At 50.2% G+C, this 22,476-nt stretch overlaps 1 long non-coding RNA gene and 1 pseudogene across 1 annotated transcript; one reads left to right on the top strand and one right to left on the bottom strand.

Annotated features, from left to right (window-relative positions):
• The first annotated feature begins 391 nt into the window (after positions 1-391).
• On the top strand, positions 392-22,091 carry LOC141424727 (uncharacterized). Its single transcript, XR_012449576.1, has 4 exons — positions 392-486; positions 3,185-3,295; positions 7,200-7,302; positions 20,552-22,091. It is a non-coding gene; the product is annotated as an uncharacterized lncRNA (long non-coding RNA).
• Positions 9,743-11,434, bottom strand: LOC109675278 (syntenin-1 pseudogene; annotated as a pseudogene).
• Positions 22,092-22,476: the final 385 nt, after the last annotated feature.

Raw genomic sequence — 22,476 nt, 5'->3', positions numbered from 1 at the left:
GAAGGGCGTCACCGAGGGGGAGGTCAGGGGCGGAGCCTGTGGATGAAGGGCGTCACCGAGGGGGGAGTCAGGGGCGGAGCCTGTGGGTGAAGGGCGTCACCGAGGGGGAGGTCAGGGGCGGAGCCTGTGGATGAAGGGCGTCACCGAGGGGGGAGTCAGGGGCGGAGCCTGTGGGTGAAGGGCGTCACCGAGGGGGAGGTCAGGGGCGGAGCCTGTGGATGAAGGGCGTCACCGAGGGGGGAGTCAGGGGCGGAGCCTGTGGGTGAAGGGCGTCACCGAGGGGGGTGTCAGGGGCGGAGCCTGTGGGTGAAGGGCGTCACCGAGGGGGAGGTCAGGGGCGGAGCCTGTGGGTCCTAACGGGGCGTCACCGAGGGGGGGAGTCAGGGGCGGAGCCTGTGGGTGAAGGGCGTCACCGAGGCCGGGGAGCTTGGGGCCGTGACCCCGTGGAGGCTGGGGGCGGAGCCTGTGGAGTCCTAAAGCGGTGTGGTGAGCGCGGGGAGGCTGGCCAGAGCGTCCAGGCGCTACAGGGGACTTACGGGAGATGGCGCTGAGCCACCTGGGGGGCTGGTGTCAAGGGAAGGAGGAGGGCGGCTGGACACCTGCTGGACAGGGCAGCCCCCATCCTGGGCGGGTTTCTCTCCAGCCCCGGGCACCTGTGGCGTGATCTCCCTGCGGGCGTGGATCTGAGCGGGTCTGCGGATGGGATGTGGGGCCACACTGGTCGTTCAGAGTGGAGGAGGGGCAGTGAGGCCCCAGGGGATGGCCAGCTGAGGATCTGGGCCAGAGTTTCTGGGGCTGTAGGAGAGGGGCGGGGAGGCCGCTAGGCTGCACGCCATGGGGCTCCCTTAAAGCTGCATTCTGTCTTGAACACGTGGACTGCTAAGGTCCACGTTGATGTCAGGGCCTCCGCTGCGGGTGTAGGTTGTACCTCATCCGCTGAGAAGTGATGGCAAAGGGTGGTTGGGCTGAGAGAGGGCAGCCTTGGAGACCCTTGAGCCAGGAGCAGCAGGTGACCACAGGGCACAGAGGAGGAGGAGGGCAGAACAGGGTCAGGGAAGATCCTTTTAAAGGGGAGGGGCAGTCAGGTCAAATGTGGCCAAAAGAGTAATAAAGAAAGCGTGGAGGAACTGCTGGACTTGGTCACATGAGGACACCAGGGACAGGGAATAGCTAGGCCTCTGGTTTCATGTGGACAGAGCCATAGGAGGGTGGAAGAGCCGGTGGCAGTGAGAGGCATGCATAATTCCTGCAGAAGTTTGGCTTTTAGAGGGATGGAAAGAGGCTGGGCTGATTCCAGGTCTGGACAAGGCTTACTTTTAAAAGTATAAAATAATGAAGAACTTTGGGTTTTAGTCACAGACAATATGATTACCCATGTCACACTTACAAAGAATGTGAGTTTGGGAAGAAGCAGGACACAATGCCAATGTGTATTGCATATACTAATAACAACTAGAGAATGGCAGAAAAGTACCACTTAAAACTGCGTCAACAGCAAGCCATAGCTGGGCAGAGGCGTATGCCTGTAATCCTAATATCTGGGAGGCTGAGACAGGAGGATATTGGGTTTGAAGCCAGCATGGGTTACACAGTGATACTCTGACTCACCAAAAACAAAAACCGCTATTTTGGAATAAATTGACAGTAGCCGCAAATACTCCACGGTAAGCCAAATGTTGCAAGCTAAGCTAAGGAGGGCCTGGATAGGTAGGGAGGTGTGCAGTGCTCAAGAGCTGGAAGATGTGCTCGTGAGATGCTGTTCTCCTGGAATTCAGCTCCACATTAGCAAAATGCCAGGCAGAAGCCCAGCGGGCATTCTTCTGGTCTTGACAAGCTGATTCTAAAGCCTGTTACGGAAGCACAAAGCACACAGGAGCCTGCACAACGTTAGGAAGAAGGGCAGTTGGAGGGTCACACCGCCTGATTTCAGTTCCCACTGTGAAGCTGCAGTGTGGTGTCGGGAACAGCTGGGGAGGACAAGAGGATTCAGAAGCAGGTACACAGCGGATCGCCACCGATTTTGTCACATGTCAATCAAATTCAATGGGAAAAGGAAACTCTTTCAATTAATGATGCTGGATATTGAATGAAAAAGAATTGATCTTGAATCCCTACATCAGACCACATACAAAATTAGCTTGAGCTAGACCATAGACTTAAAAGATAAAAGTTAAATGTTTAGAGATTCTAGAAAAAAAACAACAACATATTTTACCATTGTAGGGCAGGCAAAAAAATTTATTAAATAGGACACTATAATGGTTGGCTTTCCATAGCTGTGGCCAAAATACCTGAGAACATCTTAAAGGGAGGAATGTTATATTTTGGCTCCTGGTTTCAGTCTGTGGTCACTTGGATCTGTTTCTGGACTTGTAGAGAGGCAGAATATCACAGTGGTGGGAGCATGTCCTCACAATAACCAGGAAGCAGAGCGGGCCTGGGACATGCCCCTGGGTCTGGCAGTGTGGTCCAAGTGGTAGAGTGCCTGCCTAGCTATTGAGAGGCCCTGAGTTCAAACCCAGGGACACACTCCTAGTAACCCACTTCCTCCTAAAGTGTGTAGAACCTCCCCAAAATAGCACCGCCAATAGGAGACCAAGTGTTCAACACAGGAACCTATAGGGGACATTTCTCATTCAAACTGTAGTAGGCACAAAGAGGAAAACCACAAAAGAAAAAAAAATAGACAAATCTGTCCTCAAAAGTATGAAAGGCACTATTAGGAAAGTGAAAAGGCAAACTACAAATTGGGAGAAAATATGCACAGTAAATATCTATGACAAAGGACTCTTGTCCAGGATATGTAAAGAACACAGTAAGTAAATGATAAGACAACACAGGTTTATAAGATGGCCCAAAGACTTGAATTCACCCTCGAGAATGAAGAGGTGCTTCACCTCATTTATGACTGGGGAGCACAAATTAAAATCAAGAGGCAGCACTTGACCTCACTGGAATAGGTAACATGAAGACTGAAATAGTGACATTAGCAATTGACATTGTCACATGCTGCTGATGGAAAGGTGAAATGGCAGTCCCTGGAAAGCTGGAATTTTAAACAAAGTCGGACGTGCATTTGCCTAGCGATCCAGAAATCCTCCTCGGTTGCTTGCTTAAGTGAGCTGGATGCCTCAGGTCTACAGAAACCCTGTATGAGATGTTCACAGTCCCTCTACTCTTACAGCCCCAGACTGGAAGTGACCAAACATCCAAGGACAGTCGCATTGTGGATCAGTCACACAGTGGACGGCTGCTCCAGAGAGGAAGGTCGGAGCCCTGGGAGCAGCAGCACCTGGTGAGCGAGCAAAGCCAGCCCAGGATCAGCCTGAGGGTCCTGTGTGTGCTGTGCGTGTCGGTGCAGGGCCCAGAGCAGATGGTAAACCTGAGAGTCCCGTGGTGTGTGCCGGCTTGGGAACTGATTCTGCAGGCCAAGCTAATGGAAGGGAGCTTGAAACTAGGCTGGTGTTGGCTTCAAGCTGCACATGCCATGCGTGCCAGGCCTCACAGAGGTCAGAGGTCACATTTAAACTAGGTGAGGGGCTGCGGTCATGGCTCAGGTGGTAGAATGCCTGCCTAGCAAGCACAAGTCTTTGAGTTCAAACCCCAGTACCGCTAAAAAAGAAAAAAAGTATATAAACTGGTGCATCTTCAACTATCCTCCCACTGAGGAAACTAAATGAACACACAGCTCCAGACACAGGACAGAGCCCACCTGGGAGGGACAGGACCCCATCTGGTTTCTGGGAGGAGGGGCCACAGGGCTAGGGCTGACTGGGCTGTGGGTGGGATGAGGTACCAGATGTCCACCACAGGGGTTTTGTGCTGGGAAGCCTGACTCAGGATGTCAGGTCACCGGCTGAGGGTGACAGGTCTGTTGGGGCTGGCCACTGACACAGATGGAAAGTGGGAGACACTGGACTCCTATGGGTGTCGGGGAGGAACTGGGTCCCACTGTGGCTGTGAGTCGTGACTCTTGAGTGCCATCGTGTACTGGGGGCTCTGTGGGCCTCCTGAGGAGTCTCATCGGGGGCTCAGCTGGAAGAGCACAGGCAAGATTGACTCAGCTTTGTCTCATGCTGGACATGGAGATCAGCTCAGAAGATGGGAGCGGGTGAGGAGAAGGCAGGTGTCAGAGAGCTGGGGACACTTGCTGGAGGGTGGCTGCACCCTTGTGCTGGGAGGATGGGAAGGACATGCGGAGCTCAGAATGGTGGGCCAGCTGTGACCAAGGAGGTGGCTGGCAGCAGAGAGCATGGGGAATGATGGAGCCCCCCCAGACACACCAGCTGTGAGTGGCCGCAGAGGAGGAAGGTGTTCTGGAGTGGTTAAGAGCCATGCTGAGGGGAGGCAGAGCAGCTTTCCCCTTGCCTCTAAGACTGCAGGGAAATCTGCACAGCTTTCAAAGCAGGCAGCCGCTCTTCTCTCTAACTTCTCCATTCTTCTTCCTCAAGATGTTTGACAGGGCACACTCCCTGCCTCACTTGTAGTCAGGTGTGGCCAAGCGACTGAGTTCTGGCCATTGGATTGTAAAGATGCAGTTTTAGGGGGACGTTGTAAAAGGGAAGGCAGCCTTTCTTTGATCCTTCCTTTTTTGGAGGTAGAAATGTGATGAATTTGAGCAGCCCTTTTGTGTCATGAGGTAGAAACTTACTGTACTGTGCATGATGGAGCTTGTGCCCCTGTCTGTTCAATCCTGGATGGGTTTGTGAGAGAGAGAAATAAGCTCTCTCTCTCTCTCTCTCTCTCTCTCTCTCTCGCAAACTTGCATTTGTGATCCTTCTGCCTCAGCCTCCTGATGCTGCAAATACAGGCGTGCACAACCATGCCCAGCTAAACACTTCTTAAGTCTTAAGTCTATGGTCACTTTCTGTTTCCTGGAACACTTCTTTTTTTTTTTTCATTTTTCTTTTATTATTCATATGTGCATACAAGGCTTGGTTCATTTCTCCCCCCTGCCCCCACCCCCTCCCTTACCACCTACTCCACCCCCTCCCGCTCCCCCCACCCCCTCAATACCCAGCAGAAACTATTTTGCCCTTATCTCTAATTTTGTTGTAGAGAGAGTATAAGCAATAATAGGAAGGAACAAGGGTTTTTGCTGGTTGAGATAAGGATAGCTATACAGGGCATTGACTCACATCGATTTCCTGTGCGTGTGTGTTACCTTCTAGGTTAATTCTTTTTGATCTCACCTTTTCTCTAGTTCCTGGTCCCCTTCTCCTATTGGCCTCAGTTGCTTTAAGGTATCTGCTTTAGTTTCTCTGCGTTAAGGGCAACAAATGCCATCTAGTTTCTTAGGTGTCTTCCCTATCCTCACCCCTCCCTTGTGTGCTCTCGCTTTGTCATGTGCTCAGAGTCCTGAAACACTTCTTACTGAAGTCCTCACCAGAGCCACAGAGGAAATGTTTCCTGGGATGCCCATTGGTGACGATTAGAATGGGAACACCAGCCACAGGAGCAAGGGTGGGCAGGTCTCTGACAAGCACTAAGCCTAAGTTTCTTAGATGAAGTTTAAAATGCAAAGCATGAGGTTACACATATGTGTGTGTATACACACACGTGTACATGACATATGTGTGCCATATATGTGGGTGCACCTATGGTGGGGCCACGTCTGGACACACCCATCAGAGGTCTACGTGCAGTGACTCCACCAGACCCGCTGGCCCTCGGGGCTCAGCAACGCAGTGTGTCTGTTGGTTGTCCACCCTGTGCCACGGAGCCGACAGAGGGCTGCGGTCAGCCACCCCCAGCATCACAAGGGCAGCACTGTCCTGCACGTCGCTGGCCAGAGAAAAGATCAAAACTCAAATTTTGAAGGGTGTTTTCTACTGAACGTGCATTGCTTTCACACCTTCCTGAGGTTCCCCGATGGTCCACCTGTATAGAGACATATACAGACAAGGGTCTTCCTTGGTTTAATTTTGAAGCCTAAATGTCCCGTTGTCCTAGGGGTCATAGAGCAATGTGCCATCCTGAAAGCAGATGCCTCAAATCCTGCCAGCTTCACCATCTGCTTGTTTTCCAAGACAGCTCTCAAGTGGATCTTGTTTATTCATAAAGATTCTGGGTACAGCAATGATAAAATACTTACTCTTGCTAAGGAAGTATGTCCCAATCATTATGTAGCAGGAGATTTTCTGCATCTGAGACCATTAAATATTTAAACTCATTTTTCTGGTTATGTGGTAGTCATAAATGTCAAGAATGCGACACAAAGTTATCTTCCTTGCTGGATACATTTCATTTTGCCAGGAACATTCAGGTTGGCCACAATCTAGTTTGCTTGCCCAAGATTTGAGTGTGGAGGTTTTGGGGTGCCGCACGCAGCCCTTGAAAGTCCATTTCCCTCCTGCAGTAGAGCAGGTGCTGTCCCTTACCTGCAAGGAGCACCCAGAGGCAGGGCAGGAACCTCGCTGGTCTGACTCCATGCCTCCTCCAGGTGGGGCATCTGTGAACCAGCCCTGCTGGCTTATACCAGGGTTGTTCCTCAGACTTCTCCCTGCTTCAGATGCCACCTGTAGCAGAAAGTCCTTGACGCCCACCCTGCCTGTCCCTCAAAGCCACATTGCACTTGATGTCTAAAAAGGAAGAAAGTCACCAACACCTCTGACATGGAACATGCAGGGTTTTCCTACCAAAAAGGAGTGCTGCAATTCTCTCAGGCACCAATGGGTACTCTCTAAATCTATTTGGTGTTGCATCAAAGGGAGTTAGCATTGGACCCCAAAGGATAGGACTCAGTCTCACAAGACAGTCCACTTGAGGTGCCAATCACAAGAAGTGGGCCCCTAGAGTGCCACACTTCTGACAATGTGGCTACAAATTGGGGGTTGATGACCCCCACCTCAGATTCAATACTTTGCTAGAGGGCTCAGAGAACTTCGGGAAACATTTATGTACATTTGTGGTTATATTATAAAAACTAATGAAGGATCCAAGCAGACAGCCACAAGAAGAGGTGACAGGAACCAAAAGGGCCCCCCATGCAGGGCTTTCTGCATCATGAAATTTGGAGTGTGCTGCTCTTGGGGTGAGGATGTGCTCACAAACCCAGAAGTATTCCAAACCCCATAGTTCAGGGATTTTTACAGATGCTTCACCAATGTTCGGCTCCTCTCTTTTCCCCTTCCTGGACTGGGGAGGGGCATGCTGAAAGCTCAAAGCTTCTAATCCTGTCTTGATCTTTTTGTGACCAGCCCCAATCAGAAGTCCACCCAGAGTCTCCTAATGAGAGCAGAAGACACTCTTGTCACCAAGAAGGTCCAAGGAGCACCGGAGCCGAGTCCAGAACCAGCACAGGTCAGTGTGCTTATTCCTCACTATGTCATTCTGCCTTTTCACACAGAGACAGTGCTCCTTGTCTGGTTCCCAGTCTGGACCCCACAGGCTTCCGTGTGATCCCGGACTGTCCTAACAAAGGACAGCAGACTGGCACCTTCAACAACTGGATTTATTGCCTGGCAGTTCTGGAGACCAGAAATCCAAGACAAGGCGTTTCAGGGCTGGTTCCTCCTGAGGCCACCCTCTTGGCTTGCAGGTGGCATCTTTTCTGTGTATGTGCCTCGGTGTCCAAATTTCCCCTTCTGATAAGAGCAGGAGTCATTGGACTTATAACCCACCCCACTGACCTCATTTTGGATTGGTGACCTCTGTAAAGACCCTGTCTCCAAATAAGGTCACATTTTGAGGCTGGAGGGGCCAATATAAGAATTTCAGGGAATACAATTAAACTCGTAACACTCACCAGAAAGTGGTGAGAATTCTGATCATTTGTAATTTCACCTAGTGAAAAGCAGGGTGATGGCTTAATTATTCCTTAAAATACCTCAAAGTATATTTAAATGACAGAATTGAAGTCAAACACAGAGCTTCTCCTGTCTCCTGAGCATCAGTGGGCCTGAACTCTTGCTCCAGAGGACAGGCAAGGGGAAGAAAGAGACAAGAGGGACACTGGCTGAACCAGTCTTCCCAGCCCCCTCTCAGAAGAGTGGGGTGTCCTTCTCCCCTGAGGGTAGTGAAGGGGACTCACAACTGGCAAGCAGGCTCTCCAGGTGAGAGCAGAGATGAAGTCCTGGATTTAGCACACTGACCGCCTTTGTTTGTGCAATTCCTCACAGCTGCCTAAGGGTTCACATAGCTCACAGCCTCCTGTATACTTCACAGCTAGAGAGTGGGAGCCACGCCGGCTGGCCATCCCCTCCAGAAAGGCCAGCTGCTGCGGGCCCTGGGAAGACTGCTTGCACCCCTGCACCAGAGGTGGGGTGGGCCAGGCTGTGGGGGCCTGTGTGCCTGACCCATGCCTGGCTGTCATCAGACCCTGGTAGCCCTTCCTGGCCCTGGCTTCTCATTCAGGACATTTGAGCCTACTTTGACAATGGCATGGGAATTCAGACATGGAGTCTGGGAAGTAATTTGGTCTAGAGTGACTTTGGGTGAGGACGGCCTGAGCGTGAGCATCAGGAAGTGTGGGGTGGGAGCCTTGGCTGGCAACAGAGGAGGCCCTGTTGTGTTGGGCCATGGACAAGGTGGGGTGGGGGCACGGCCAGTCAAGGGGACCTCAGACCCATGGGGTGCCAGGGTCCTCTCTTGGGGGTGGGGTGGTGAGTACACCTGTGTGCTTGTGCCTGTATGAGTGTGTGTGTGAAACAGTGCGAGTGTATTAGAGTGAATATGGGATGTGTGTGACCGCGCATGGAGTGCTGTGTGTGACCATGTATGAGTGCCGGAGTGTGACCGTCAGTGTGTGTGTGTCACCCTCCATTAGCCCTGCTAGCGGGAGGCAGTCCTCTCAGCCTCAGAGACCCAAGCAGGCTCAGGGCCAAACTTGGGATCCACAGAGAACAAAGGAGGTAGAAAGCTCTGACACCATGGTGCACTGACAGGAGGAGGGGCATGGTGTTTCTTGTCAGGAAGAGCAGCTTAACCATCAGGGCAGGAGGAAGCTTAGAGGAGGTGCGCATCCATCTTACATCTACACCTTTCCCAAACCTGCAGCCACAGAACAGGGGCAGGTGGATCCCTGCAGTTCCAAGGAAGGCCACGAGTGGGCTCTATGCTGCTGCCTGGTAAAGACAGGGAGCAAAGCATACAGCACACCAGCATTACAATCCCAGCATCTCAGGGCCTCAGCATCCCTGCATCCCTGCATTCCAGTATCCAAGCTTCCCATCACCCCAGCATCCCCAGTATCCCCAGCTTCACCAGAATCCCAGCCTCCCTATCCTCCCAGCACCCCACCATCCTGGATCCCAGCATCCCAGCATCCCTGGATCCCTGTATCCCAGCAACCCTAGCATCCTCAGCATCCCAGCATCCCTGTATCTCTGTTTTTTTTTTTTTTACTTCATACACATTTAATTAAAACAGGAGAGGCATAAACCAAAAAGAAAAAAATCAGGATAAAGTGTTACTGCCATTTTGTTTACAGTGAGTAATGAGGAAATTAAGCACATTACTAAGAAAACATTCTAAGACCATCCCAAAGGAGCTAGGTTATATAATGTTAGGATTCAAATGCCAAAATTAAATATTATCCCACCTGATCTACAAATGAAAAAAAGGGACAGGTTATCCTGTTTAGTATAAGAAGTTTGCATTAAATATATAGTGATTTGTTTTTCAGAAAGTGGTACTGGCAACTTTTAGAAGAAGTTTCCATTATGCAATGACTACAAAAGTTTCAAAGTACAACTAAGCAGCTATGCTAAAGCTCAATAAGTACCATTAAAATGTTCTGCGCTAGTGTACATTTCAGTTTAATATAGAACTAACATTCTGGATTTTAGAAAGGCAGCAATAATTGTATTTTGGCTTTCATTCTAGATGCTTAACAGAGTTAAGGCGACAGCTGAAGCACAGTAAGTGAAGGTAGTTAAGATTTAATGACAATCATCACAATCTCTTGCAACGTATATATACTGTATAATGCTCACGGAATGAAATCAGTATTACTTAATTGGCATTTTACACACACACACAGAACTTAAAAAATAAAAACTATTAAAGGCAGTCATCCTAAATGAATATGGGTAATCTATTAAAAATGCAAATATACCATAGAACTAAAGTAACATGAACCAAACTATGCATTACCTAGGAGAAAGGTGACTGGTTCTCACACATAGCTAAGCCTGCATCAGTCATCCTAATTACAATGGCTTATAAACGCATCAGGTTTCCAGTACAGAAACTATTCTAGGAAAGTCAACAAATCTTTTGAAAGTTTCACATCTGTAAATCCGGGATAAGGCTACAACTATCTTGAAATCTGAAGAAGATATCAGACAAAACAGTAGGATTCCCAGCCATGATGTAAACTAGAAAGGTCCTCATGCAGCATATGCTCCCTGGCTCCAGGAAAGCTTCATGTGCATAATGCAGAAGTTGCCGAAGAAGGAAACTGAAGATGTTCAGCTCTATTTACGTTGTGCATGACTTTTAAACCTTGGGAATGGTGTGATCCATCAGGCTTTTCATAATGCTTGGTGCCATCCGTTTAATAATGTGTTCAAAGACAAAAGCGGGCATGATCGTAATGGTAACAACAGTCCCAGATGTTGATAGTGTGTCTGCAATTTGAGAATCCTTCAATCCAATGACATTCTGTCCATTGATTTCACAGATGTTATGTTCAGTGAGAAGACCGTTTCTGGCTGCAGAACTATCTTTCACAATGGATGTTATCTTTCCATTTTTAAAGATGAAACCAACATGTCCACTACTATCCTTATGCATAGTAATTGTCCGTTCAAAGGGCCTGTCATGAATGGTCATAGTAATCTTCTCTCCAAAAGCCTGTTTGAGCACCTTGTGTGCTTTATCAGAGCTCCAGCCTGCACAGTTTTCACTGTTGATCTGGAGCTCTTGGTCCCCAAATCTCAGACCAACCAATGAGGCTGGAGAATTAGCCTGGACTAACTGAACAAATATACCATTATCTATTGATTTAAGCCTCAGCCCAATTTTTCCATCTTGATCTTTACACAAAATGACTTCACGAATCCCTTGCTTAATTTCTGCTCTACGAATTCCAACATCATTGCCTGTTACAGGAGCCACCATATAGTTCATACTGGAAGGTCGTGCTACCAACTGCCCCTGAATTGGTGCTCCAGGAACCATGGCCATATTTGCACATATTTCTTCTTCACTTAAACTCAGTCCCATATATTGGGAAAGCTCCGGATACAGTTTAGGGTAGAGATTTCCATCTTGAGAGACGGGCGCAGAAGCTTCAGACAAAATTGCCGGGTTGGCAGGGTTTGCAGAAAAGGCAGTTTGAGCCTGAATTACTTTGTCTACCTTCAAATCTTCAAGAGATGGGTAGAGAGACATTTTATAGGAATTTTCGCAGCCAAAGGACCCGCTCGTCGCTGCCCGTACAGATCACTAACACCGACTTCCTGGACCCAAGGGTAGATCACGAACACCGACTTCCTGGACCCTGTATCCCTGTATGCCAGCATCCCAGCATCCTCAGCATCCCAGCATCCCAGCATCCTGTATCCCAGCACCTTTGTATCCCAACATCCCCAGCATCCCTGTATGCCAGCATCCCAGCAACCTCAGCATCCCAGCATCCCATGTAGCCTGAGCATGGCCAGCTTCCCGAGTCTCACTTGGAAATGATCTCGCTGGTCTCTGCCTCCTCCTGCATTTCTCCCATGGCCTGTTTCCCCTGGATCTTTCTCCACCCATTGACCTTGTCCCCTTGACCTCTGAATTTGTTAGCACACCCTCAGAAAAACTTCATACGGGATATGTTCAGAAAGGCCAGAGAGACCTTCCACTGCTACTCCACTCCACCCCACCCAGTTTGGGCACCCAGGTAAGCAGGATGCAAGATAATGAGAACGTTTTAGTACTGTTGAGCATCTGTAAGTATTCTGTGGAAATACTAAAAAGCTTATTCATTATTTATCTGACAGTCATGTTTAACTTGGCTCCCCATATTTCTATTTGATAAGTTTGTAGTCCTTATTCAGTGCTCCTGCCTCTCCTGTACATCCTGTAGACACACCGCACACGGGTGACTTGTGCACACACCTTCTATCCTTGCTCACAAAAGTGGCCATGTATCACACCCTGTTCCGCCTCACTTTTTTCCCACTAAATGGTTTGTGGATGGCCTCTGTGTGCCATCGCAGAGACTCCCCACTGTCTACACCAAGGCTCTGATTGACACTTGGGGCTAGTTCTTTGCTTTGAGAACTGTCCTGTGTGCTGGAGGATGTTGATTGGCATCCCTGGCCTGTAACCCATTAGATCCCAGGAGCACTGTTCCCCAACCCCAGTCGTGACAACTAAAAACGCCTGCAGACATTGCCAGCTTGCACTGGAAAACCACTGCGTGCCTCCTTGTTTTCTGTCTATTGAAAGGAATAAAACCCTTTTCCTCTGCCCTCTTCAATTCGGTACCTGGGCCTTACAAATTATACTGAGAAAGGACAGATTAACAAGATTCAAGTTTTAGATGATGCTCATATTTTAATTTTTAGATGTACGTGGGGATCACACAGAAAGAAAGGGAGAACACAAACCCGCAGCTAGGTAGGCCTGAGAACCACATGCTGCTCCAGTAGGAAGTGATACATCTTTGGAAGATGGAACAACAAAGGAAAATGGCTCAAGCCTCTAGCAGCCATAAATTGTGGGCAGGTTAATATATGGGGAAACTAATGGAGGCTGACGGTTATTTCAGTAAGGTTTGTTCAGGCTGGAGCTGTCTCCAGTGCGGAGGTGGCCTGTGGGAGACAGCAGGGGACACCCCCCCGCCCCCCCCCCCCGCGATTGTTCTTGGTGAGAAAAGGGGAACACAGTGTTCCCTGCATCTGCTTCCCAGTTTCCTTCCACTCAAAATAATCCCTGTGCCAAAGTGTACATTCTGATCATCTGTGTCTGCCTGCCTCTGTGTCCGTCTGTCTCCCTGCATGGCCATCCCTCTGCATGTCTGCCTGCCTGCCTTTCTTCCTGTCTTTCAAGGATTCTACAGGTGGAGTTATGGCATCCGAGGTGCATCTCACAGTTCAAATATTGCTGAACTGCTCCCCACCAATGATGTATTGATTTATATTTCCACTGACAAGGAACAAGCATGGCTGCTTCTCCACACCGTCTACACGGGTTGCTGTCAGACTTCATTGAACAGCACCAGAGTGATGAGAGAGTGCACTTCCAGCCTGCATTTGTTTATGGTGAGCTCATTTAGGGATCTTCCTGCAGGTCTCAGCTTTATTTCCTTTTTGTCAGCTGGTCATCATTTTCTAACCAGCTACTGGCAATCTTGGATGCATTTGTCAGGCAATTTATACATCAAGGAAATTGCCACTTTGTGACATGAATTTAAAACATTCTCATACTTAGTTATTATTTTCTTTGATTTTGCTTATTTTGATTTCTGTCAGCCAGAATTTTAAAAATCAAATGTAACTGAGTGTATCAGGCTGCCTCCATGTCCCCTTAGAAAGTCCTGCTTGATTCCAAGCCTGTAACTGACCCTTGCCCCACGCTGCCTCTCAGCACCTGTGGCTTCGCGTTCTCGCACTTAGCCTGTTTCTTAGGGGTTAGGGTTAGGGTTTCCTTAGGAGTGAGCCAGGCGGGCGCCTCTCCCACCCACTCCATCCTGTGTGCTTTTCAGATCTGGGTTTCTGCCCTGTGTCTCTGTCTACGCTGGGCGCACACAAGCTGCTTTGGTTTTCCCAGTTTACAATATGTTTCAGCATCTGCCGTGCCAGGCCATTCCTCTCTTGAAGTCTGTGTTCTTCGTGTCTTCCAGGCTATATTTGCATGTTTATTTCCATGTGAACACAGAATCATCTGGTCTTGTCAAAAAATACACAAACTACAAAACCAAACCATACTGTTAGCGTTTTCACTGGGTCGTGCTCAAGGTATGGATTAATGCCAAGACTGACGCCTCTCAGACGGTGGAGCTGGGAGGTTTTCCCTGTGCCTTCCTTTCATTGTTCTCCTGGCTGCTACATTTTACTTAGAATTTGCACCCTGATATCGATCAGTGCGGTTGTTCTACAGCTTCTCGTGGCACTGAGGATTTGGACTCAGCCTCTGTCATAGGTTGGGATTATGGTCCTTAAACCGCTTCTTCTTCTTCTTGTTTGGAGAGGTGTGTGGGTACACATGTGTGCACATTACACGTTTTGGGGTATGAGCACATGTGCCTGTGTTTATTGTGTAAGTGCATGTGTGTGTGTGTGTGTGTGTGTGTGTGTGTGTGTGTGTGTAGATATGTGCCTGTGTCTGAGCACAGAATGTGCTACTGTGGCTTAAAGGTTATTTTGAGCCGATGGTATTTTGAGAATCAACAAAATTCGGGACACATTTTTCTTTTCTTTACACTCGCCTCATCTGCAGAAAGCAGAACCTTCCAAGGGGTTCAGCTGCCATTAACACCTTTAGGGAAAGATGACACGAGGAGAAAGCAAGAGTCCCTTCTCCTGGGATGAGAAGTCAGCCCTGGGGTGAGACATGGTGCAAACAGCCTCACTTTTCGTTAGCCCCCTCATTCCTCCCAGTCATTTCCCACCATTTCCTGTCCCTTGAAACTCTAGCCTCCTCCCTTATTGAGATGGTATAAAAGGTGGCTTGTGCCTGCAATCCCAGCTACACAGGAAGCATATGTAGAAGGACTGCAGCCCAGGACCAGCCCTGGCCAAAAGCATGAGCTCCTCTCCAAAAAATAACTAAGCAAAAACGGGCTGGTGGGATGGCTCAAGCAGTACAGCACCTGCCTACCAAGTGCAAGGCCCTGACTTCAAACCCCAGCACTGCCAAAAAATAATAAGACCAAGTTCTAAGTTTCTTTGAGCTACTTTCTTCACGAGCTCCTGAGTACACATATGAATAAACTTTGTCTTTTGTTTCACTAATCTGTCTTTTGTCAGTTTAATTTGCAAGCTCCCAAGAAAGAACCAAAAGGGTAGAAGATAAGTTCCTGTGTGCACAAGCGTGTGTTTGTGTGTGCGCACACGTGTGTGTTTGTGTGTGCACATATATGTGTGTGTGCACAAGTGATGTAGCTCTTTGACAACAATCTATTTCTCTTGTAGCAATTTTTTGACTCAGGGCAGCGCACTTAGCAAGCTCTCTACCACTTGAGTCACACCCCAGCCCGCCCTTCCACATAGGGTCTTGAGCTTCTACCCAGTGAGCCATAGACAGAGATCCTCCTTCTCCTCCTCCCAAGTACCTGGGATTACAGGTGTGTACCACCATGCCCAGTCTGCTCCTGTGGTAGTTGGCCTCTCCTGAGTCAAATCGGTAATATTTTCCTAGAAAAGCACCCATTTCATCCAGATTTCAACACGCATAGAGTTGAACAAGGTAGTCTTTTATGGTGGACTTTTATTTCCTCTGTATCTGGGTCTGTTTTCTCATTGACGTTTCTTATTCTGTGTATCTTTTTCCCCCTTGTTTAGATTTGCTAGGTTTTTATTTTATTTTTTAAAGAACCAACTTTTGTATTCTTTTTATTGAGCCTGTCATTTTCTGTCTTTCATATCATTAATTTCTTACTAAGCCCTCATTAAGTTTTCTGTCTGCTCAGCTGGGCTGTCTTTTGTAGCTCTTGAGCTGCTCTCTGAGTTCTTGTTACAAACAAACAGGCCTGTGGGCTGCAGCTACCCAGCACTCTGTCCTTCCGTCAGCTGACCAGCAGTTTCTGAAGACAATTGTAAGAGCACACTCCTCCATTGTCTGCCCAGACGTGGCCACAGCGCTCACGGCAGAGAGGCTCCAGGGCTCTAAGGAACTGGACCTTGATGGGAAAGAGCTGATGAAGGAAGACATGTGGTGTTCAGGCCTGGCCCATGTGTGTCCTCAGGACAGCAAGGGTGTGACAGCGGGTCACCTTTTCTCCAGGCTCTAGAGGCCAGTGCATATTGTCACCTTTCCACCAGGGCCTCCTGCTTGGAGGGACTGAAGAGGCAGCTTTTGGGTTCCAGGCAGCAAAGTCACATCCACTGAGGTGGGCCGTGGTCCAGCAGGATGCTGAAGAGTCACCTTGCCGCCTTTTTGCTTTCCTGGACTGTGTCTTCTCCTTGCCAGTGCTTTCTACATCATCTGACAAGAAGTTTGTCTCCATTGTCTTCCAGGTGGAAGCTTCTGGTTTTTCTGCTGATTTACTTCCTGGCTGTGTTGCACCCCGAGCCAGGGTGTAGGATTTACTGCAGCTTGCTGTGGTTGTCCCACGGGCACTCGGAAGTGTTCGGTGAATGTCCTTTCTAACTGTGTTACTGATCGCACTGTCAGGGCTGTCAGCTGTGCCTTGTCTCCTTTCTTAAACCCACTAACGCGTTTCCAGCGAGTTCTCCTCGCACACCTGTGGGCTTTACTGTGTTCAGTGAATGCCGACTCTGGTGTGTGGCGTTTACGGCTGTCAGCTCTTTGCTGTGGGTCATGACCTCTGTGGTTGCTAAGTGCCTCCCTCTGTCTTGTTCAGTGCTTTTGCCTGGAATCTAGCCGTGCCTGGAAACAGGCTCAGTGCCCCACGTTCTCTTTAGTACTTTGCTTTCTTTTTGATTTTTTTTAAATTGTGGTGTAATTTGCAGACAGTGAAATGTGCAGGCCTCGTGTTAAACCTTGATGAGTTGTCACACATGCATGCCGTGACTGCATCCTCTCCAGATGTGGGCCACTATGCTCCCTGTGGCAGCGGCATCTCAACCCTACTCTTCTCCAGAGCCCACTGCCCGGTCCCCGGCACCTCAGCTGGTGTTGCAGGGTGCTGTAGAACCGTGAATCCACAGCATCCAGGCAACGTGACAGGCACTGTTTCTCCCCAAATGCTGCACTGCCCACAGTCATGAGGGCAATGGGCAGCAGTTCAGAGCCTGGCCAGGCCGTGGAGTATGAGGACCGTCCCTCACTCTGCACGGCTGATGTTGGAGGGGGCAGAATGGAGGGGGTAATTGTTTGCACACAGCACGCCATGGTGCTTTTTCTGTTACTTGCAAACTGAGTGATGGAGAGGCCCAAGTCCTGGCTTGGGGTGAACTGAGGCATTCCTGGGAAGTGTGTTCAGCCTGAGTCCTCTGACCTGAGCTGCTGGATTCAGCTCTGGGTCAGGAACCCCCACCCTTCTGTGCATGCCCGACTGCCCGCCAAAGGGTGGGATGCCAGGGCCAGGCCCCTGGGATGGAGACCTGAGGCTCAGGCATGGTAAGGCCCATTTGGAGGACCCACTGAGAGCCCTGTGAGCTGATCTGTGGCTATGTGAGGACCATTAGACTGAAAATGCTCTCATAAGGAAGAAACCAAGTTCTTGCTTTCTGCAAGTCTGTGAAATCGCCTCCCTATGTCCTCTACTGAGTCCCAAGGACTCTCACCACCTCTTGAAGCTGTGTGTCCTCCTTTGGTGACGTGGCCAGGAGTGTGCCTTAGGAAATGGGGAATGGTGGGATGTGGGGCCAGTGCCTGGGTGTAGAAGCCATGTAGGGCTTCAGAGGCACAGGAGGGACAACCTGCTCCTGGCCACCTCCCCAAAAGGTTAGATGCAAGGGACAGCCAGTCTACAAGTCCCTGTCCTCAGAGTTGTGGCTCACTGGCCTTTCCCAAGGTGGCATGGCTGGGCTGCAGGTCCAGGAGTAGGGACCAGGAGCAGGTTTGTGACGGTAGCCGCACCTGCAGCTGCTGGTTTATGGAACTGGCTTGAAGGTGCCGTGACCTCCACCTGCAGATCAAAGGTTAGGGGCTGGAAGGAAGGCCTTGCTACTCCCAGAAGGGGACCTCCAGGGTTATCGAGACTGCCTTCTCCACTGTAGGTTCCTGGACACTTTCTGCCATCCCAGGAGGCTGGCCTGCCATCATCCAGTCCACAGGCAGAGCACAGTTCTGTACAGCACACAGGGTGCAGACAGAAACTTGCCCCACAGGCTCAGGACCCTAATGTCACCGTGGAGGAACAGAACCAGCTAGCTCAGGTCCCCCCTTTGTCACTTCCCTGGGGTGTGACTGTAGGCCACTTTCCCAACCACTTAACACAAGTTTCTTTGTCTATAAATCTGGGACCCCACTAGAGCCAGGAAGGTGCGGCCTGGGTGCTCCACCTGCATTGGGGGGCTGTGATCTGGGGGACCCCACCTGCATTGGGAGGCTGTGGCCTAGGCCTCTACCTATATTGGGGGACTGTGACCTGGGGACCCCACCCACACTGGGGGCTGTGACCTGGCAGGCCCACCTGTGTTAGGGGGCTGTGGCCTTGGGGCCCCACCCCTGTTGGGGCCTGCGAGGCTGGTATGGAGTCTAACTGAGCACAGGGCTTGTGGCCTGGCGGTGGGGTCTCAGAAAATGAACCCCAAGAAAACTTAGACCATTTTTGAGCCCAGGCCTCTGGACTTTTCTCTTGGGCTGCCAATCACAGAGGCTGCCTATGTGACTCACTTCATTGCTCTAAGCACGAATTTGACATGTGACCATGTACACCATCCTTCTTGTGCTCAGGAAGAAAGAGCACTGACTCTATCACCCCCTCTGCATGCTGCTCCCAGGAGGCATGGACCATTTTATTTTTAGGAACCTTGTGCCTTGGGCTAACAGCATGGGTACTGAGGGCACTTCCTGTTATTCTCTGAGCACCAGGACACAGCAGGCAGTTGTTAAAACAGATCAGTCAGCTGTGACCGGATACGCTGATTTGAGGGAAAAACGTCACAATTCTACTCACCAAAGCTGAAGACTAAACTGGGCCACGGCTGTGACTGCACAGCCTGCTGTGAGCAGGTGGCAGGACATGGCGAGCTGCTTCCCTGCAGCGCAGGGTCCAGTTATCAGGAATTCTTGGGTTCCATACTGCCATCAGCCCCAGACAAAGCAATTTGGAAGGTGACCAGGGATCCAGCGCTTGTACTCCCAGGCCCCAGGGTACCTTTAGGAGTTGGGGGGTTCATTTGTGCACCTTCCAGGAGGCAGTTACACTAGGGAGCAGTGGGAAGAGGAAAAAGGGCTGAGCTGTCCCTGCAGGGCCTGCCCAGGCAGTTGTCCACCCAGTCCCATTAGCAGCATGGTATGTACACCTGGGTGTGCCAGGGCTACTGTGTGGCTCTTGGGCTGAAGATGCCACCAGGTCCCCTCCAGGCTGAGCTGGATAAGCAGGCAGTTGTCAGACAGGGATGGGGAACCTTGAGGGCAGCTGTACTGGGTGAATGTCACTTGGGTCATAGGCTGCAGCACAGATGCACAGGAAGCAGGGGTGAGGATGGTGGCCGGGCTGCTATGACCCTCTGAGGATGCCTCTGTGAGCACTGGCCAAGGCGGCTAACAGCTGGACCCACCTGGTTCCGAGTTCCCCTGAGCTACTGCCCTGTTCCTGTGTTCCCCTTCTACCAGATCCCCTGTGGATACCCTAGCCTTCCCACAAAGACCCAGATGAGGTGGACACTGAGTGGATGTGGCCTGGGCCTCCTTCCCAATGTGTCCACAGCACTGGTGCCACCTCCTCTGTCTGCCTGGCAGGTCAGCCCGCTGCCCCCAAGTGCCTTTTCTATAGAGAGATTATCACAGGACTGGTGGGAGGGGCCCCTTCCTGGCTATCCCCATCGTGGATCTGAGAAGTGGGGGCCTAGCCTCCCATCCCAGTTGAGGCTTGGGTCAGTATAGCTCATGGTGAGAATTTTTATTGCAGAGCCTTCTGTAAAGGCAAGAGACTTTGTCCCTCTGAGGTAGGGGAGCCACCCTTCGGTCTAGAGTGTCACCTCCATGTCCCCTCAGGACCAGGTCTGGTCACACTAGAGCCGGGCCAGATCGGACATTTCCAGGGTCACCGAGTGAACAATGGTGTGGTTGGAATCTCCCTGCTGGCATGTCATTTGTCTAGAGTGAGGTCATGTTCTGAGTGTACTGACTTAATCCCAGGAGGAACTTGGCACCATGGCTACGTCCATGTGTAACCCTGGAAGACAATTACACAGCCCACCCAAGGGTTGCTACATACGATGAAGGGTGGTGAGCAGACTGTGTCCAGCGTCTGGGAAAAGAGGTCCCATGGCTCCATACCCTCGGTCACAAGGCGGTTCTCACCATGTGGGGACCCACCTGACCTTTCAGGCCTGGAAGGCAGTGAGGCCTCACCCTGGCTTCTGCTCCCCGGGTGATTTAGAGAGAGGGTGTTTCTGCCCCCTGCTCAGAAACAGGGCAAGGGAGCCATTCTCTAGACAAATGACACTCCAACCAAACCTTGCAGCCCCTTTGAAAGTGACCGCAGGCCCTTTCTAGGCATCCCTGGGCCCACACCATATACTCCCAGGAGCATTCCTAGTGACCTTTAAGGGGAGTACACTCATTGTGAGTCACACCTGGGCTGCATGACAACATCTACATCTGTGTGTCACAGAGCCGCTGAAAGCCTGGGCCCCGATCTGCTCAGAAGAGAGGCAGAAGCACCAGGTGCCAGCCTCCGGCTTAGAGCCAGGACTTTTTTTTTTAAGCTTTTAATGAAGGTAGAAAAGGTGATGTCACCAGTTAATGATGTTAGCAAATGTCTTGGGAAATTTGGAAATGTTTTGACTGAGTTTGTCTTTAATTATATTTCTAAAAGTTCTAGCAAGAATGAGGGGGCTGAAGTTACAGGAAGATAAACCAGACGCGTCAGGATTTCTGCACAAGCTGCAACTGCGACTGCAGGTCTGTTCCTAGGACACCTGGGGAAGACCACCCCACCTGGCCTGCACCACCATTCTGACGACAGTAGGCGACATGAGTGTGGAGGTTTGTGTGTGAGTGTGGATATGTGTATATGAGTGTGCGTGAGCGGGTATGTGAGTATGGAGGTGTGAGGCTGAGGTCTGTGTGTGTGTTAGTGTGGTGTGGGATTGTATGTGAAAGTGTGGGGTTGTCAGTGTGTATGTGAGTGTGAGAGTGTGGGTGTTAGTGTGTAAAAATGTGGGAGTGTGTGAGGGTGTGGGGGTGTGAGGGTGACTGTGTGTCAAGGTGCACGTGTGTGAGGCCACCACTTCTCCGCTCGCACACAAAGGCAGTAGCTCTGTCCCTGCCTGTGCGGTCAGTGCGCCTGCGGCAGCTGCATCCAGCACAAGTGCTGCTCTGTGATGCACAGTGGCCGGCCAGGCCCAGCTCCCTGGTGATGTCTCCTGGAGGATCTGGCAGGGCTCAGAAAGGGGAGGTGTGCCATGAATACAAACCTCTCTTCAACGAGCTGGAAAATGAAAACAACTCCTGAGCTGACTTAAAACAAATGACATCAAGAGGGAAGAAGGTGGCCTGTCCCACCCCAGCTCCCTGGTGTCCTTATTATTGCAATCTGAGGGACCCTTCTATTATTTGTTCAAATATTCATAGAAGTATGAAAAATTAAGCATTTGCAATTTGTTCTGTATTCATTATTTATTATGCTTATTTTTCTTTTGGCAAGGAGCTTCCGATCTTTTCCAAGAAAAAAATGGCAAGAATAACAGCCCTGGTATTTTGAGCTACTAAAATTAAAATTTAAAAGATCTCCCTGTCCACAGTGAAACTGAATAAAGATGTTTATAAATGCAGGCTGATTGAAAATGAAAAATGTAAGAGCTTTCTGTTATTCATTCTATGAATGTAAATTTTGTTCAAATAACTCCCTAAGTTGATTCTGAGCCTGATTTGCACCTGGGGTTTTATCTCCACTTCACAGCAGATGCCCAGGGCTTGCTAATCGGTCGTTCCTTCCTGCCTGCTCCCATGGCATCTCAAAGCATGCAGAGAAAGAGTTTTGTCACCTCCATGGGAGCTAAGATCCCCTGGATGTGGCCCCAAGGCTGTTGCCCATCCTGCAAGCCCTCTGTCCCAGGCTGCACCCAAGAGCAATCCATAGCTGCAGGCTTGGGGCTCGCTGCACCTGTCCAGGAGGAGGTGACTGTGGGGACTGGTGACCCATGGACTCTGGCTTCCTGGGGACACAGCAACAAATGACAGAGTGGGGACTTAAGACAATATACATTAATTTTCTCACAGATCTGGGCCAGGAGTCTGGGAACCCTCAGAGGGCTCTGGGAGGGTCCCTTCAGCCACCAGCATCCCTCACCTTGTGGCTACATCGCCAGTCTCTGCCTATCTTTGCATGACTATCTCCTGGTGAGCATCTCTGGGTCTCAGACCTCCCTCTCCTATCTCTTACCAGGACCCCAGTCCTTGTATTGGAGCCAACCATGAATCCAGGAAGATCTGGCCTAGGGAACCTTGACTTAATTACATCTGCACACAACCCTGTTCTAAACAGGTCACTTTTGCAGGGCCAGGGTGGGACTTAGACACACCTTTCTGGGAGACACAATTCAACTCAGTACACCAGTGGTCACCTGCTCTGAGGAGCAGGGCTTTCGAGCTGCCCAGGTCTCAATTGGAGCTTTGTTTCAAGATGTTGGTAAAAAGGAGACTGGGCTGCAAGGGTGTGGGAAATAGAAAAAAGATGGTGGCAGGGGCAGGTTCCCCAGGATGCCTGCACATCGGGCTGCAGCCACAGGCAGGAGGAGG

This window comes from Castor canadensis, chromosome 7 (genome assembly GCF_047511655.1).
Source record: "Castor canadensis chromosome 7, mCasCan1.hap1v2, whole genome shotgun sequence".
NCBI lineage: Eukaryota > Metazoa > Chordata > Mammalia > Rodentia > Castoridae > Castor > Castor canadensis.
This window is presented reverse-complemented; position numbering and strand designations above follow the sequence as displayed.